This window comes from Columba livia, chromosome 10 (genome assembly GCF_036013475.1).
Source record: "Columba livia isolate bColLiv1 breed racing homer chromosome 10, bColLiv1.pat.W.v2, whole genome shotgun sequence".
NCBI lineage: Eukaryota > Metazoa > Chordata > Aves > Columbiformes > Columbidae > Columba > Columba livia.
In genome coordinates, this window is record NC_088611.1 from 4,345,984 (window position 1) to 4,365,248 (window position 19,265).

At 39.8% G+C, this 19,265-nt stretch overlaps 1 protein-coding gene across 25 annotated transcripts in view; it reads right to left on the reverse strand.

Annotated features, from left to right (window-relative positions):
* The window catches only part of ATP2B2 (ATPase plasma membrane Ca2+ transporting 2), a 388,530-nt gene that overhangs the window by 225,935 nt on the left and 143,330 nt on the right, over positions 1-19,265 (reverse strand). For 3 of the 25 annotated variants that reach the window (XM_065074491.1, XM_065074487.1, XM_065074466.1), the window contains exon 1: positions 2,865-3,019. The exons of 16 other annotated variants lie outside the window; for them this stretch is intronic. The gene's annotated coding sequence lies outside the window, so the exon portion shown is untranslated. Of the gene's footprint in view, positions 1-1,682; positions 1,865-2,454; positions 2,600-2,668; positions 2,816-2,864; positions 3,020-19,265 lie in introns of those variants that run through there. 6 more of the 25 variants (XM_065074483.1, XM_065074492.1, XM_065074478.1 and 3 more) reach the window with 4 other exon arrangements.

A 19,265-nucleotide genomic window follows, 5' to 3' on the forward strand; every position in this document is an offset into this window, starting at 1 on the left:
ATAATAAGAACGTAATTAATTTTTGTTCAACAATCAGCCAGAAAGGCTTAGCAATCCTTGCTAAATTCCAGTGAACTGTAATATCCTTCTTTGTCTCTCCTTGAAAACACAATGAAAAATCTGGCAAAAGGCAAGCTTATTCTCTACACGTTTCCACATCTGAGTGACTCAAATAAATCACTTTCTTCCCTCCAGAACATTATTTGAAGTCCAACCTGTGAAAGTATTTACATTTATTAAAAGGAGGTAGGTTCAATTTACAGAACTATCAGCTGCTGGAGTCCTACTGCAGTATAATGGGGTTTCAGTGAGTGTGAGGTAGTTACAAGGTCATGACTTCTACATTTATTTCAAAATGTAAGAAGGAATCACTACATACACAACTGACATTTGAAAATATGAACTGCAGGATGAAAATAAGCGAAAACACTTGTAACATTCTTACATATTAGCCAAATGTATGCTCACATTATCGGTATTCAGACAGGAATATATAAATATTTATTTATATATTTAGTATAATTTTTAAAATGTTTGCATCCCAAATTCAACAGCACTAGAAAATATAAGCTGGGTATTTTAAATGCTGGGACAAGATGAAATAGGAAAAAAAAATAATCCTTCAAAACTGTTTCCTAGGTACATTATATGAAATTTATAAGGAAAAAGCTTTCACAAAAGTCACTTAATGGAAGCTCTTAAACGAACACTATGATACCTAGTTCATCATTATCATGTCTTCTGTAACCTGTAATCCTACTGAGAAGCATGAAACTCTTCCAGGCTGTGTCAATATACATGCATGAAACCTTTTTATGTATGCAGAAAGCATGAGGAATATCATTCAGTTTTGATTTGCAACAGGAAATAAATAAATAATAATAAAAAAAGACCTTTTGTATGAAAATGCAGGTATATTTACCACTGATGTGCTGGGCCAAAATCGATTTTCCACAGAAATGAAGACAGATATATGTAAAGGATGAAAAAGGGGACACACACACAAATAAATAAATAAATATTCATGCTGCATTACTATAGACAACTTATCTACAAGCCTTATTTTACTGCCTTATTCACAAACTTAGTCATTTTACCAGCACTATAGGGTAAACATTAAATGATTCTTCATAGGAAGCAGTATGGATTTATATGAGAGGAAGATGACCGAAGTAAAAGCTGTATGTGATCAAAGACCTGCCGGATACCTGAGTCAAACAGTTATTTTAGAGCAAGGTGCAAGAGCCAGTCATGCATATGGATGAGCTCTCCCAAATTAAATGCTAATCAGGAATGCATCTCAACATTAAAAGAAAAAAAAAAAACACACCAAAAAAACACCACCCCACAAGTGGACTAAGAGGTAGATCTGTATTCTCCTTTTACTAAGCAAAGACTAACAAAAAGCCCTCATTATCAATTTCATACTGCATATATCAAATATTAATGGCAAATCCCAGCAATAAAAGCATAATTTTTCCATATTAAGCTCTCTTTCAAACACCCCAAGCTGTGTAATATCTCTGCAATCCTTTGCCAGAGTCCCCAACAGAATGCAATCAGGAGGTCAAACGACCAGGAGTCCTAATAAGCAATCAGCATTTTGCGTGAATCTGAACAGTCAAGCTAACAGTTTTACTATGAAATAACCCACATTCCCTGTGTGCAACTTCAGTACTTACCTTCCCAAAGGTGTGGGCAGTACCTGGCTAAGCATCTGCTCCTGCCTGCTGAAATGCCCCCGGGGTGGCCAGGGCCATGGTCCCAGCAGGACTGGGGCCGCGGGGCAGGGCACGGCGACTGCCCAGCGCACCCAGGGGATCGGGGTGGGAAGAGGTGCCGGGACCGCCGGGCAGAGGAGCTGCCAGAGCCACGGGCAGGGAGCAAACGCACAGAACCTCCCTTTACATAATAGGAAAGGACTCCTGTAATCTTATGGCTTCTGGTAAAGCGATGCCTGTTTTACGAACAGCCAAAAGCATTCCTATGCAGCATTCAGGGATTTAGAGCTGATTCTTCTTTAGAAAATAAATCATTAAAAAAAAAAAAGCCCAAACCACACCACTAAACATCCATCTGTCACAATTTGTAGTTATTATCCCATAGACCACAGAAAGCCTTTCCCCACCTTACCATAGGAAACATCATGCATGCTGAAAAGAAATTACATAAAATGCCCTGTTTCTTTAACAGTATTTCCTAATCTACTTCAATAGAAAGGCGATGTTCGAGTTGCTTTAATCTGTGTGCCCTCTACTTTCAAACATACACATTGGAAAACTATAAGCAGCTCTATAAATAAACTCAGTAGAGGATTACACATTTTGCTAGCAAGATATGTCTTTGTCTATCATAACAGAACATTGAAGTTAAGGAAAAAAAGTCAGCTGTACTGCTCATATTTTAGCATCTTTTCTGCACCTCTGAAAGAAAAAAGGTACATCTGATTCTTACCAGCAATGATAAAAGCAAAATCTCATCCACGTGTTTTCCTCATCACCAAATACCAGATTTAATCAAAACCAAGCACGTCTGTTCATAAAACAAGATCATACTGAATTTCCAACCCACAAAGTCTCAGTGAATGATTTCTGACGCAAGAGTGCCTTTCAGCTCTGCAGCTCCTGTTTGACCTTACAGAATAATCCCCAGAAGTTGCAGCATTTACCTTTGCAGAGATTCACAGGGCACGAACCAAACCCAGCGCATCCCTCAGCCCCAGTCTCCACACCATTTTCTCATCAGCTTGCGCCTCCACGAGAAGCAAATTGCCAAATAAACAAGCTCAGAACGGAAAGGGGAAAGATTTCCTTTTTTATTGTTATTATTGTTATTATTCCCATGCTGTGGATGTCGCTACTTACTTGGCTAAGATATCATCACAAATCCACCCAGGTTTCGGTTACCCAGCGGAGGGATCGCGGTCGGGCATGGGAAGGGCTGGCGGGGCTGCGCTGCATGAGCGGAGCGGCTCTGCAGACTGTACCACCCCACGGGCGGCGGGGGGGGCCGGGGGGGCCGCGGGGCTCTGCCCCAGCCCCGCGCCCCCCGCGCGCAGGAGCATGGGCACGGCCCGTGGGGGCTGAACGGGGAGAACGAGCAGCGGGCAGAGCGGGGAGAGCGAACGGTGCTGGGGGAGAAAAATGGACCGAACCACCATGTTGTTGTTTGTGATTTTAATGCTTCCCCTGGGATAACGGCAGAAACGGAAGATGGCAAACTACCAGGAATATGCCACTTGCTCAAAAACGGGAGAAAGCTTCAAGGACGAGGGCTGTCAACTCCTGTCGCTGTCATTGGGAAGGAAGGGGGGGCACGAAACGGGGCGAGGGGCCGGAGGGGCAATAACGCCCTGAGCGGGGCGGGGGGGCCGGGTCTGACCCTGCCAGTACCCAATGTCTGCTGGCTTTGGGAACTAATTACACCTTTGACAGCAAATGCAACAAACATCTCTCCTACAAATTACTTCATAATCACCTTTTGCAACGATACAGCTTGCTCTCCCTCTCTTGCACTTCATTTATATAAGAACAACGTTGTTTGGAATTAAAAGATCAAAAAATTATTGCAGGGCTGTGACGTTCTGTTATATCTGTGTTTCTTGTCATGCCTTCCAGAAATCTAAAACTCATTCAGGAGAAGCACACAAAATATCCTCCTGATTAATCTGATGTGGTCACATCAGCACAGGCTGTAAAACCAGACGTGCATGTTGGAGTAGCTTTCTGCCCCCTTTTCTTTTTCCTCCCCCCACCTCCCCAACATAAAGAGCTGGTCCTCATTATAACAACAGCTTACACTGGGAGAAACCAGGGCATTTTATTTAGAGCTTCTTACCATCTAATTCTGTGTTATTTCTTTAAAAAAATAAAATCTACCTGTTATTTGAATTATTAGCACATGCAGGATTCTGAAATGTAAAGGGCTTTTTCAATGGAATACAGTTATAGTTCTGCAAAAAAAAAAAAAATCAAGTAGTAAAAACAAGAGAGAGGGATCAGTCCTTTAAAAAGCATAACATTGTCTGTGTAATGGCTCAGTTTTTTCAAAGTGAATAGCGATCAGCACACGTACCATGTTCAAACTGCAACTTCAAATTCTGTACCTTGAACTATTCAAGACTGCCAGTGACTAAACACAGAAAAACACCACGTTTCTCTTGAAGTGCATCTAAACCAGTATGCACAGCAGCTGGAACGTTTTCTCTAGCGTCCTACGGCAGCAGCGGTTGGTGATTTGCGGTGCCTGGGGCAGAGGGGCAGGTGTGGGAGCGCACCCCCCCAGCACTGCCGGGAGCAGCGGTGCTGCTGCTCCGTCATCCTGCCTTACTCGCTGCTCAGAATATCAATTCAGCCGCTTAAACCAAAAGTCTGTACTGCACTGCACCAAAATGGAAGCTATTTAAAAAAAAAAAAAAAAAAAAAAAAGAGCTAGGATCATTGATCAGGACTTCTATCTATGCTGATCATTTTTTTAAAATGAAGTAAAATGTAAATCAGGACTAGGATCAATGTAGACTTCTCTCATGTGAAACTGCCTTTATCGTTAGAAAGCTACAGGCAATTACATGCATGCCAGGACACTATATGCAGTGACTTCGTGTTATATTAAGCAAAGAGACATGTCCCCTTTTTCTCAGCAAGTCTCTGGTACAAACTGCAGTTTTAAAGAGTGTGGAGCACAGGCACAAAACTGAATTCAAGCATTACACAAAACAGTAACAGAATAAAAAAGTGTTATATTTAAGATGCGTTGTGCTTATGTCCACGACCCAGAAATGTTGATGACCTCTGTTGCTCTGCCAGAAAAGCAGACATACTAAGATAACCTGCAATCATCTAGCTACTGAAATTCATTTTCTCAGTAGAAATTTAAAAGACGAATTGAAAAGCATTAAAAGGTTGACTGACGCAGTACCAAAATATGTTATAGACGATTTTTTTAAACTGTCTTTCCTAGATGAAGAGGGGGATAGTTTGAAGAAATTAAACACAGTATAAAAACTTGTTCCATACATTTGGCTCTTGCCAGTGTGAGGACTGCTGCTCTCTAAGATTGTATCTCATACTACAGCAACTTCAGCCCAGGTAGAGAACCAGAATGCCTACACTATACTTCATCAAAAAGTACTCTAATTCTTATTTTTGATTAACAGAATAGGCAAGGAAATAAGAAGAGGAAAAAAATAACAACCAAAAAAAATGTTCAAAAGGAAAAAAAAAATCCTAGTTTGAGCTATCACTATAGACCAAATCCAACCAAACAATTTTTCACCTGAATATTCCCAGTGCTCATTTAACATAGGGCACCAAAAGTACCACAACACATAATATCACAAACAAGCCATTAACCTTTTTGCCAGTCTCCTCAGTTTGGAGCCCATTCACAGTGCCGTGTGTATTTTACTGCTGGTGTTGGTGCCACCTCATCCCAGCCCCATTGGTCACCCTGGGCACGAGCAGCCCAGCCGCTAGTGCTGAGCTCAAGGCCAGAAGATGCACTTTCTGGAGTGAGAACTGAACTACTGTGTCATGGCACCACTAGGAGCTTGCCCTGGGTTTGAGTCAAGAAGCTATGAACAAAGAGTCACATTATCTACACCCTTGTTTAAAGCAACTAAGTGCAAACTCTTCAGAAATGCTCCACAGCCTTTCTGCTGCTGCCAAAGTCAACTGGTTCCTGCAACAGGAGGGAGGTTCCAGCTCCAGGGATCACTCGCTGTTCTGAGTCACAAACCCACCTAGCGCAAGGAATACCTGCTATATGTAGCTACGCTGGTATACAACAACCAGAGCCAAACATAGCGATTCCACCCCCAGAAATGGGCCACCTAGTAAATGGTACCAACAGTAAGATTCTGACCTCAGGATTGAAAGGTCTGCCTTTTCGCTTTAGTTTGGGGGTTTTTGTTTTGTTTTGGTTTTTAGTGGGTTTTTGTTTGCTTGCTTTTTTCTCTTTTAAACACAACTGCAAAAAAAACCCAAAATTTTCCAATTTGCTCAGCTTTCAACATGTGCAACTCAGAATTACTACAGTGTTAGCAGGCACTTTTTTTAGATATTTCATCATAAAATTTAATAGTAAGGCATTGCAAAACATCTGAACAGTGCGTCTCTCATGTCAGCGCATCTTCATGCCTATTAAAGCATCCAGTGGCATATTATTTAGCTCTGAACGAAGAACAATTTAACACCTTAACTTGGGGGCAAGGAGTGGAAATGGAGCAGAAAAGGAGCAGAAAAATGGAAAGGAAAATGGAAAGATGCTTTTTGGGACTGAGTTTAAAAAACAAACAAACAAACAAAAAAACAGAACAACAATGCTTATGGGATGTGAAAGGAACGAGACTTTAGCTGTTCAGCTTGCAATGTGACTTAAAAAATAGCTTCTCCAGTACTGACAATTTAGAAAATATTCAGAGGCAAAAGAATCAGTCTATCTAATTTCTTTGCAGAAAAATTGCATCCCATATGTGCTGGTGATAGACATCATAAGTACATTTCAAGGTCTTTATGAGACAATTAATGACAGGAAATGCAGAAACATAATTTTAATTCCTCTTTCAGGATCTGGGGGACCAAGACCTCCTTTTCAGTGAGGCTGTCCAAGCAGAGGGATAGCACTGAAAACCAGTAGCACATTTCTAATATTTTTCTAATCACAACCCAGATACTTAAACTAGAACAGCAGACTGGCAGCCTTTCATATTTTTAAACCTCATTTGCTACATTTTAAAAACAAGAATTAAATCTGTTTTCAGACTCAGTGTTTCTCCAGTTTTGTAACATTCTGCAGTAATATTTCTGCAAAGAAACAGCTTGCATTTCCAAACTGCGCAAACATGTTGTTATCCTAGGAAGCAACATGACCTAATAAAAGAAGTAGCGGAGAGGGACCTCAAAACACTCAAATTCAAGGACTTGCGCTGCTGTTTCTTGACTAGGAGATGTTAGTAGGTCACTTGATCCCACTGTGCTTCGGTTTCGCTAACTATAAGTATATTCAGTAGTTTAAATTACAGCAGTTATAGGTTCCTGGGTTGGTTAACTCTTCCCTGCCTTTGACACAGCCGAGTCTGCTTGGTGAAGTACTGAAGGTTAGGAGATAAGGATGCATTTAAAACATGTAAACTCATAGTTGCCTTGAACTGTTCTCTTATATCTACCACATTTATTTTAACATACAAATTAATACTTGTTCTGCCTGATAAATTATTATGGTCCTCATCAGCTCATTTCCTCAATCAGAATCCCAGCTTTCTCAGTATCTGAAAGGAAACCTACCAGACTGCCAATACCACAGTTAACCTCCTGTCCTTCAGTCTCCATCATCTGGTATCTATGAATACACATGTTTTTCTTCTTCCACTCTGTAACAGCCATGCCCAATAAGAGCAGATGTCTACAAGGTTGGGCTGGCATTGCTGCCCCCTCCCATTAGTGCTCAGAAGACAAAACCCGACTCTGAGGATCACCCAGGCAGGAGGAAAGGTCATTAGGCCCTTTCAGGAATAAAACCTAAGCAGCAGCATTAATAAGCCTGAGCTTCCCACTAAAGTTTAAGTAAACCTGGCTCACTTGCCATTGTCTAACCACAGCAATGACAGAGAAGCATCTTAACAGTCTCCTCCAAAGAACTGATTGGTATTTGCCAGAGTAAGCATCTGCAACATCTGATACAGCTCAACCTAAATCCACAGCTGAATTCAGCTTCTTCATGAGCTCAACAGTCTAAGATGTTCCTAAGAATATGAAACTAGTATTATACAAACATTCCACCTTCCTAAAGGCAGAGTCTTCTATGTCACATGCAGATGAGAAAAACTGTTTTTTGACACTGAGAACAAATCTTAACCGATAAACCAGCCTTGCAAGAGCTTTAAAGAATGATCTTCTGAGGCTGCCACAACTTTCAGGAACTGAAGAATGAGATAGTCAATATACTGAGGAATCACCCTTTCATTTAGTGTACGATTAAACCCCATAAATGTGCCGGTCTTTGAAACAGGACTTGTGCCAACTGTCTTCTAGCATTAATCTGTTTACTTAACGTGATGTATTGGTACTAGCAGGGGGACCCAGAAGTAAATTGTGGCTTTCAACCATACGAGTTCCCTTCCCTGTGTTCTGGAAGGGACTCTTACACTTGCTCTCCAGTCTCCTATCACTGCTTTTCTGGTCTTAATGGAGATTATAGGTCCTAGAGGCGCTGGTAGGATACTGATATTTCAATTCAAATTATAGGATTCTAGAATTTAAAAGGATCAAATTAGTTTGCATCAGACTACAGATTTCAAACTATCGAACCTTCAGGAATGTTTGGAAATAGGGTTGAAACTTTGGGTTACATGGTCCAATCCCTGCACCTCACCAAAACTGTTCTCCCAGAAAAAACAGAGGAGTTTAGAGTAAGAGTTTTTGTTCGGCACCTTTTCCTGATATTGCTGATGTAAAATACTACCACAATTTCATGGAGGTTGTTTTTCCTTCTTACTAGCTAATGCTCTATACAAGAAACCACTTATCTTCAATTTGAAAAGTATATTCAAAGCCAAGATGCATTTGATGTAGCATCCTTTACTGTGAAACCATGTATGACTACGGTATGAGTATCAATCTCCAGGTGAGTACCACCTTTCCATCACTAGGCATGCTGTGACCTTGGACTGCACCTTCAAAAAGAAACCCAACATTATTCTAGTAAAATTGCTCAACTGTTACAGGCATATTCAGACAGATTAAATGGTAATAAATAATAGCAGAGAATTAAAGTGCAAATATGGCCTGTTCATAATATTAAGAAAATGCATCCGCATTTTAAGATGTTCTTTAAGCCTTCATTCCTCAATATATGGATTTTTCATACATACCTTGATATCCTCACTGTAAAACTCATTAGACTGACACAGCACATACCATTGTAGTCTTTATCAAATGGCTAATAATTGAAGCCTGTATCAGCATTATTTACTATATTATTCTAGTAAAAGCCGAAGATTAATGTAACAGTGGGACGAGGTTCAATCACTCTCAACAATTAAAAAGGGATAACAAAATTTTAACAAACTATTAAATAAGAACTTTAGATAGCTCAGCAAATAATACAACTAGGCTACATATTTCCTATTTAATTAATCACCTTGAGGGAATTACTTCTGTTGTGTTGAGGGCTTTTTTCCAATATAATAAGATAAAAGTCTATGTATAGCTTATAGGGTAAAGCAATCTGACCTGTTAAGCCTTGTTAAGCTGTGGGTACCTGTGACTCGTTCCGCAAGAGCCAGTGATCATCCTGCGGGTGACGTGCAGCCACGGGCAGCCCCCAGGTGCCCCCGAGCCCCAGTCCAGGGGTGCACACAACCCCCCCTCCTCAGGTGCCAATTCCACCAGCCTCTCCTTGCTGCAGGACCACAAAGCCCAGTTGAAAGACATGCAGCTCTTGATGTTCCTCTGCATGGAAAGATGAAACTGGAGCCTGCCTGTCGCATGGATCACTATTAACCTCCGGTGTCCTTCCCCCTGCCTTGGGGAAACCAGCTGCCGTCCCCGGGGCTCCCCCAGCAGCAGCTGGAGCCACCGCCTCACCCAGCAGAACCCCCAGAGCAGCTCCAGGGCTGGGAAGGGTGGCACCAGTATTGCCTGGAACATCTTGGTCTGCCCCAAAACATTTCATAGCAGCTTTCATGGCAGCAGTCGACAGAGTAGCTGCACTTCAGCCAAAAGAAACAAAAAAGGTGTTAATGTTAACAAATCGGTCCCTTCACTTCCACTAGAACCTCTGGGAATAACTCTCAATAAAGTCAGTCTGGGACTTCCAACAAGCATAGAGTCAAATCTGATCTGAAATTATCTTGATGGCTGTGGCTTTTATATATAAATCTATAAATACTTAGATATTTATATTATGTTTCTAAAAATATGTATTGATATATCTATATAAAGATATATATATATAAATATACTACTCCGTGGACTCAATTTACAATATGAAAGCGTAAAGAATTATTGGTATAGACACTGTAATCATGAACATTTACTTATAAATATAGCATAAAATTTATATAAAACTACTTATTCACTTTATTAAATATTAAACTAAATATCAGACCCAAACCTTATTGTAACAAATATACACATTATATGAAAGAAAAAAACACTGTAAATGAAGCTGAGTTGGGCATCATGCTTGGCCTCCAGACTGAACCATGTCCATTAGCTGGATCTTAATCCCAGATCTAAGACTACCAATCAACAGTTGTGACAAATTTGCCAGAATTTCAGAACTTTTTGAAGCAACTGAGCTTAAGGGCTTGCAAAAGCATAAATGTTATTCTAGAATAATGGAGACTATCTACAGTGCAGAAGAACTCCACATAGGAACAAAAATGTTACTGGAGGAAAAAACCCACAATATCTAGTCTAGAATAGCCCCACATCCAAATACAATGATTTTGTGTATGTCTCCTCTCATTTTTGTTTAATTCACTTTCAAAGACATGGAGCGTTCCAGATTAAACACCACCTCCCATTGATTTACTGCAGATAATCTGCAGGTATGGACAAGCCCTGGGCACCTCACTTTTTGATCTTGCTGACCTGACAAATACCAACAGTGCACTAGATAAATGTTATCTTTAATACCTTCTCAAAGATGTCATTCACAAAGTAGCAAGAGGAAACAGAACTGAATAGGGACTTGAGTGGGGATTTAAATGGTGTCTGTCAAACTGGCAAAGTGACTAAATGGAAATATTTTCTAGTATTTCCCTAAGTGAAATAATCTTTCAAACTATGCATTATTATTATAATCTTTCACCAGAAACATTCATGTGCTGCAGATAACAACATTCCTCAATAACAGGAAACTTCTATTCCTTTACAGAGAGTTAAAAAAAATATATATATTTATATATAAAAATTATCCTCGTGTTTGGTCAGAAATGGGTCAAGAAAGGATTTATGGGCAAACAAGCAAACAATGCATGGTAGTATCTCCTCCGCCCCCCAGGGATGCTGTAGAGTAGCTGGCCAACACAAGAACCAAAAGACCAAGAAGAAACTACGTAAACCCTTTTATTACTTATGGTAAGTCACGGTGGATCACAGTGAGGCGTAACCTACCAGTGAGCACAGCTTAGGAGGTTTCAAAGTTGACTAGGTTTCTAGCTACCTTTCCTCGGAAGACGAGTTGTCGCTCTTTTCTTCACTCAGAAAACCTAACAAAGCTCACAAACTAGGAATATGTTTGCAATGGAGGAAGAAAGTAACAACTAGTTCTAAGCACAAAGAACAGGACACATTATTTTGCAGGAAAAAAACTGATGATGATCTCTTTCACTGTGGGTCACTTGGCAGCAAATTCCCCTTCCCAGGGCTACAGAGACCCCCGGAAACTGTTCAAGGAGCAGTAGGAGAATTTGGGAGTCCAGAACTCAAGGGCTCACCCAGCACTTGCCCACTGAGGTGACTAACACCACCATGGCCTTTTGCCAGGGCTAATTCATAGCAAGGTCCAAATAAATCTCCTAGGTGTGTTAATGCCCAGTGATAAAACAGCAGATCATAGTGATAAAATCCCAACAGCCTCTGCCTATCTGAGGCTGGCAGATCCTCCCGTGCTACTCGTTCCCGGGTGTGTGCCCTTACCTGAGGAACGCGTGAAGATCACACTAACATCCACATCTCCACAAACATATAAAGAATGGGGGAAAAAATGTACATGACTAGTAAGCAAATAGAAAAGCCTCACTGGAAGGTTAAGAAAAGAAATAGGCAAAGTTTATTTAAATCACTCCAAAAACGGGAACAAGAGGGGGAAAAAAATATCAGAAACACTTGTAAAGCAGTCAAAGCCAGAAAAGCATCATTCTTCTCTCCTCTTTCAGCTGTTGCAAGGTGGGGTGTGCATGGGCTGTTAAGGGTCTGATAATCTAAGACCATTAAGCATTTATCTGTCATTTCAGCTTAATAAATTTGAAAGTGTCCAGCACCATCAGATAAGCAGCTGCTACTGAAATTCTACTTGAAATAGCATTGCTGCTTAGAAATTCATGTATTTGGAAGGATTCCTTATTAATTTCTGTATACAAATAGCCATTTTACACAGCACTGCCCTACAAAGATGAACTGCATACCTTTGTTATACACCTTGTTTTGTTGTCTGACTCAGACGTTCTGGTCTCTAAAAATATACAGCTTATAGAGTCATTTTCAAAAGCTCAAGGAAAAGAAGATAATAAGTAATGCATATACTTGTTATATATATAATTGTATACAGTAAAACTACACAATTACATTCAAGGTTAGAATTAAGACCTATATTTCTTGAACACTGATGTTAGTCTTCAAAGATATTAGTTGACCTTGAGGATAAAAATAAATTCTGCAGTCCTGCATTGTGTCCTCAACTTACTTCACTAAAGACATCTAAATGTTCTGTGCTTACATACCAGAAAACAGTTAAACACGGATCTTCCATATTAATTATATTTAGTACTCCTAACTTCGATTTGTGGAGATGAAAATTAGGTTTCCTGAGAGCTGCTGTAGCTTCCAAACATCATCTTATTCACAAGCAGAGATGCGTACAGCGTTATATTTAGATAAAGCAGTGATGAGAACCCTCTGCATATTATTTGTAAAATTAAATCCCACTGAGATTTTTTTTTTCCTCTTGCCATTTCATTAATTCTATCTCAGGAACAACAATGCAAGGCAAGAGATAAAAAAATAAAATATATAATGCAATATAATTCAGAACGCTATAGGTTTGTTTCGTTGGTTTTTGTTTTTTTTTTTTAAAAAAAATGAATTTTTGTAAATGTAACAGCTCTGAATGGGGAGACAACACTCAGATACAAGCTTCCTAAAACCACTGAGATGATATGGACTAGCACTGACATTCAAATAATTATCTGAAGAAACACCTAAATGCTAAGCTCAATTATTCTTTAAAAAAGGCAATGATCTCTCAAAGGCACATTTTACACTAGCTGTTAGCCTGTCATTTTTCCTGTTGTAAGAAAATCCTGGGGTCCCTGTTAATTAAGGATGACACACACCACTCAGTGCACCCAGTGCTGGCAGCAGGTCCTTGGTGCCCCCGAGGTGTTCGCATCCACACAGAATCCTGTAGCTGTCTAAAGGAATCTGTCCTAAGAGAAAATGGTATCCCTCGGGTGTCAGAAAGACCATTTTGTAGCTAAATTGAGTGTCTTATGCATGTGCAAAAGGCCAAAACGCACCCATCCCACCTCAGCTTTGTAGCTGTACTCTCAGCAATGTCATCTGAAGTCTTGGCACTGACGCGAGCAGAAAGCAAAGCACTCCACATAGTCCAGAATCATTTTTGGAGAAAATGTACAGGTATGAGAGCGATCCTTTGCTGTTAAAGAAATTAAGAAGTCTTTCCTGTGTCTGTCCTCTAAAACAGTTGGGAACGCATCTTTATGATGCCTCTTCTTCCCTGCAAGATCACAAAAAAGTTCTGACACCTCTGAAAACTTCTGAACTTCACTTTACATCATTTACTTTCTCACAGTATAAACTAAAAATAAGTTAAATATAAATACACAGAATTAAAGTCAAAATCTATGGCATTACTAATAATCAGAATAAGTGAATTTCCTTTAGAGTATGTCATTTCAATGGGTGTGAAAGGACATATTTGTAAACCAACTCATGAAAAATCTCCATGGATTGAATGAAGAATATCTGCTTGCATTTAAATTTAACACTTGTGAAATCTTGTCATCAAATATGATTTCTATTTAGTGTTACAGATCTCACTAACAAACTGGAGACCAGCCTTATACCACAATTTACCTTTCAGTCCCAAATAATCGGATACAGAGGCACAAAAATTGTTACCGTCTTTACTGTTTACACACAAAATACCGATGATTCTGCTCTGCCCGTTTCCAAGTTGAAGCTGCGTGTCTACCTGCCCCTGGCAGAAAGAGAAAGAGAGCTATAAAGATGCCCATGGTTTCTGGAGGACAATGTTGGAAACCACCTGAAGTCCCTTCAATACGATATTTAAGGAATCCGGTGGAAAAACAAGAACCATATGAATCAGAAATATAACAGCAACAAAGTAAGAGTCCACACCAGAGTATTTAAATGTATACAAGTTTTGGATCCTATGTTTTCTTGAGGGTAAAAATAATAATCACCACAAACAAAGGACAGACATTCTAAAATCACAGTCTGTAAAGAGGAAAATTACCTCACTTGTCAGAAAATCTGTTTCCTCCTATTTCATGAGAAAATTTAATCACACGATTTATTTGGGCAATATGAATAGAGAAGCTGATTGCAATGGAGTTACATTAGTAAAATACGCTCTGTATGTTTGCAGAATCTGCATGAGATGAGTAAGTTAGTGATTTCAATCTTAATGAAAGAAATGCACAACTAGTACAAGGAAATGGAGTCCTGGCACTTCAGTATCTCTATGCCTTACAGAACCAATCCAAGTAATTACATTAAAACACAGCTAGTGATTTGTGCACTACTTGGCCACACTCAGCAAGCAGAACTAAAACAATTGGACATACAAAAACCAGCATCAAGTCAAGTTGAAGTAATACAGTTTTACAAAGATTTGGTGATAAGTTTAATGAGCTGTTTGGAAATTATTTTTTTTAAGCTTCAGATCTCAAGTTGTTACAGAAATAAAGCATCAAGACTTCTGACTAATCTCTCTCTTGATTTTTCAAACCCATAGCCAATCTCTTATAAATTTGGCACCTAATGAAATCAGGCATCAATTGTGGTTTATACTGAGCAAAGAGTGTGATATTCAGGACTTCTCTGAAGATAACATCACAGTGAGATGCAGATCCTTTACTCTCTCTCCCACTCCGCACTTCATCTGTAAATAACCATTTCCACATTCATAAGCTCTAATAAGATCCCTGCGGAGATCTCTCTCAGATCTCCTACACACGCCTTACATAAAATCTTGCATCTCTTCATCACCACACAATCCGCTGCAGCTCAACAAGACTACAGAGATGTATATTTAGCTGTAAAAGAATGAAAGTTAGCACAGCTTATGTTTTATCATCCTGAAAAACACTTGAGTGAAGTACCGAGCAATTAGTTTAGTTGGTGCGGAACTCCATGCTGTCCCAATTATATTACCAGTATTCAAGGCCAATCCTTAAAACTAGGTTTGGAAGTTCTCCCCAGAAAGGCAGTCAGTCCTCTCCCATCCCATGGCCACCACTTGCACCCCTGGTAGCAGTTGCCTTCAACACCCAGCTCAGTTCTACTCCTGAGATTGAAACTAGCTCTCAGATATTTTTTGAAATACTACCTCAAATAAAGCCTTTCCTCTCCACCCAACTGAAACATTAATTGAGGTTCTTTTGAGCTCCAAACTCACACTTGCATAACAACTCACAATTCTCCACAGCACTTAAACCAGCAGGAGCTCATCCTGCTCAATAGTTTGGGGCAGAGGGGGCTGATGTTTCAAAGCTTTTCAATGGCAGTTTCCTAAGCTGGGTAGTGCAGACAGTTTGTGTCTGGACCAAACTTCGCCAAAGCCCCAGACAAGCCTATGATGAAAGAGCAGATGTCCAGATAGGAGGATGACCCTGCTGCAACAGCATTAGCTCAGGGCAAGGAAGACCTAGATTTCATTTCAACATCCATCACAAATTCTCCCTGTAACCTTGACTGAGTGATTTCATTTCACCATGTCTGTTTCCTATATACATACATATACACATACACATGATAGATTATCTGCCAAAGGTACAGGGAGGACATTGCTAAATAGTCAGATAATCCTTCAGTATTGAAGGTCTTTCATAGACAGATAAAATCTACAGAATAAATATAAAAGAAACATTAAGTAGCCAAACCACTGAAGAATTTTATTGCACTCTACTGCATTGCTGCAAAAATTCACAGGTGTAAACTCGTTTTCTATGCTTTACTGAACATTACTACACAGAGCTGAGGAGGACTACACACTTACTTCACTGAGTTCTTGAAAATATCCAACACTTTCTCTTATTTGCAAGGACGAGAAAACCCTTAAAACTGTTCAAGGAGCCTTTATCCCAATTTTAACCTACATACATTCTGGTCAATTGTCAGAACATAAACTTATTAAGCATGAAAGTCAATATGAGGATGAGGTCTGGAAACTCCAAGCTAGCCCAGATCTTCTGTCTGACCCCGTGGAACAACTCCTACATTCTTGCTTACCTTCTACATCCTATATTCTTTGTTCCTTAGGGGAAAATTAACCCTTTTAATTTAATTCAATTTCCAAATGTTTTCAGATATAAAACTGAATTGTAACTGCTTATTCAGAGGTCAACTAGGATCACTTAAAAAAAACATACACATAATTTTTGTGTTGAGTGAATGTAAATTTCTGTATACATTGAGCATCAACTAGAGCATCTCCTCAGATCCTCACACACCGAACAGCAGAATCATTGAGGTTGGAAGAAAAACCTCTGCTCCAAACTCCAAACACATAAAACTCCTTCATAAAAAATGAATGGAAGAAAAATTCCATCGAATACTCTGAAATGCCATTGCCCAGACTGATGGTGTCCTTGTGTTTCTCTTGCAGTCTAAGGCATGTAGCCTTTTATTTATTACGATGACTATCCAAATATAAAATCTTATGCTTTCTGCTTAAAGGCAGAAAATGATAGAAGCAAGGAATTTTAATCTCAGTCATTTGTTTCAAAGGAATGCTAAACAGGAAGCAAAAGGAAACGTAAAAGCTTTTACAACACTTTCGGTGCACATTTCCACAGAAACATCCAGAGCAAGTGCTTACCTAGCAGGACTGGGAATTAAAAGAAAATTAAGAGACAGGGAAGCAAATGACCCCTGACCCCCATTTTTACAATGTCGCAGCATTGCCTGTTTCCTAACAGCTTATATTATTATCTCTCTTTCACCTTAGTAAACACAATTTAAATCAAAGAATGCTGCTATTCCTCCTGTCCCACAACAGCAGACATTACTGCCACAAGTGTGTGTTGCTTGGGATGTTCTTATTAACTTTTCCCCTTTGCGATACCATTTTTCTTTCTCGTTCTGGGTTTCCTTGTTGGGTGCCCAGGTGAGTGAATGGGATATCAAATGTGGAAAAAAGTAAAGAGACTTTTTGTTCCTTTTCTAGTTAACCTCTGCACTGTTCTTTCTTTTTGTCAGTCCTTCCTGATAAAAGACAATAAATTCACGCTCTTATACAAGAGTGGTTGTTGCCAGGTGGTTGGCAAATAACAGATAAGAATCCAATTAGCCACATCTTCTCTCAGGCATAGGTATATTGGGGAAGGTCTTTTTAAAAAGAAAAAAAAGTTTTCTGGTTCAAGGTCCCCTTTGACTGGGATTTGGTTTTATTGTTACTTTGACTGCAGTTTTGTTTCCCTTCCCTATGACAGAGAAAGCAAACAGCTGTGTTTTATTGCACACCCCCTCCCTTGGTTCCGCAGCCCAAAGGGTGCAAAGGGGCTGAAAGGATTCGGGCCCGTTCCGCTCTGACCGACCCGCTAAACCTACTGACATCAGCTAAAATTAGGCCAGCCTAAAAGTGCTCGTGAAGGGGAAGCAAATCCTGTGTGTCATTCCTCTCCTCGAGACAGCAACCAAATCAGGGGCATTATTTTCTCTCTTCCATCCTGTATGGTTGTGGTAATTTGGATTTTCTTCTACTGAGCTGAGCAAGCGTGGGGGAGGAGGAGGAGGAGGAGAAGGTACTAATCTCTTCAGAAAGCAGCACTTGACACCAAGTGTGTAGGTGCTAATGACTACTTCGAGGGAACTAACACAATACCGAGCATTTACAGTATAGGGAAACTTTGCTTGAAGAGGAGTAAAGGTCCACCGAAGCGATTAATTCATGATTTTTATTCTATCACACAATAAGAAAGCCACAATATGATTAACTCTGAAGTAATTCTACGGTTGTTCAAACATCCAGCGTGAGCAATGACAGTAGTATATCATCCCACTTGGGTGATCTGAGGGCAGATAGGAAGGTGCAGTTCACCTTCAATTATCCAGAAAGACCGAAAATGTCAGCTGTTAAATTAAAAACAAGAAAGAATGCATATTCTTCCATGCAGGGGAAAAAAAAAAAAAAAAAACAAACACAAAAGTAACCTCAATTAATTGTTGCAAGTAGCAAACACACAGGAAGCAAATTTCAAATGAATCACAAGATGAACATTCCCCAGCTCCCCACACATTTCTCTTGTACATAATTAAGCTAAAACTGTCCTTACAGAGGGAAAGAAAGCTGCAATAGCTTTATTTACATACAAACAATTATTCAACTGTAAATATAACTCAGACACCAGTTAATGGAGAAAGCATCAACACAGCTATTGACTACACTTTAGATCTCCTCTTCACATGCCAAGTAGCAATTACAGTCTCTTTCACCTCGGGAATTCTTAAATATTCCCTCTTTATCTGGAATAACTTGTGCTATTCCTATTCCAAATATACTAAAAACTGTCTCAGGTTTGGGGAGTTCGGGTAGGGGTTTTCTGTTGTTTGTGTCGTTTTGTTTTCTTGGACCAAGGCATTTATTTCACACTGAGGGTGGTGAGAGCCTGGCCCAGGTTGGCCAGAGAGGTGGTGGATGAACCATCCCTGGAGACATCCCAGGCCAGGCTGGACGGGGCTCTGAGCAACCTGAGCTGGTGAAGATGTCCCTGCTCATGGCAGGGGGGGCACTGGGGGAGCTGGGAAGGGCCCTTCATCCCAAACCATTCTATGATTCTATGATAATTGCACAAAGTGTGTCTGAGCAATAGTACAAAACTAAAAATTAACTAAAAACATGCAACTTTATACAGCCTATCATAAAATGCCACTCATGGTACAGCAATACTGCCTGAACTATGTCCTCTTTTGAAATCTACAAATGTTTGCTGGAGAATTGCACATGTGTCACCACAGCAAATCTCAGCTTACCAGGTAAAAATACTAATGCAAAACTCTTTCCTTAAACACAACTTGTTTTGAAGTAGAATTTTGACCTGGTCCTGTCTATTTTACTGTTCAAATATTGCTTTTTCCCAAGGTATTGGCCACCATTCTTTACTCCCAACTTGCACATCTGAGTTTTTATTATACTATTGTGTTATTTGGCACATGAAGAATGAGGTTAAGTGGTAAATTATTACCTTATCTTTGCAAGATGAATTAGGCCTAGAAACAAAGGTGCCAAAAGTAATTATTATATTAGATGAAGCATGGTAAGAATCCCAAAGT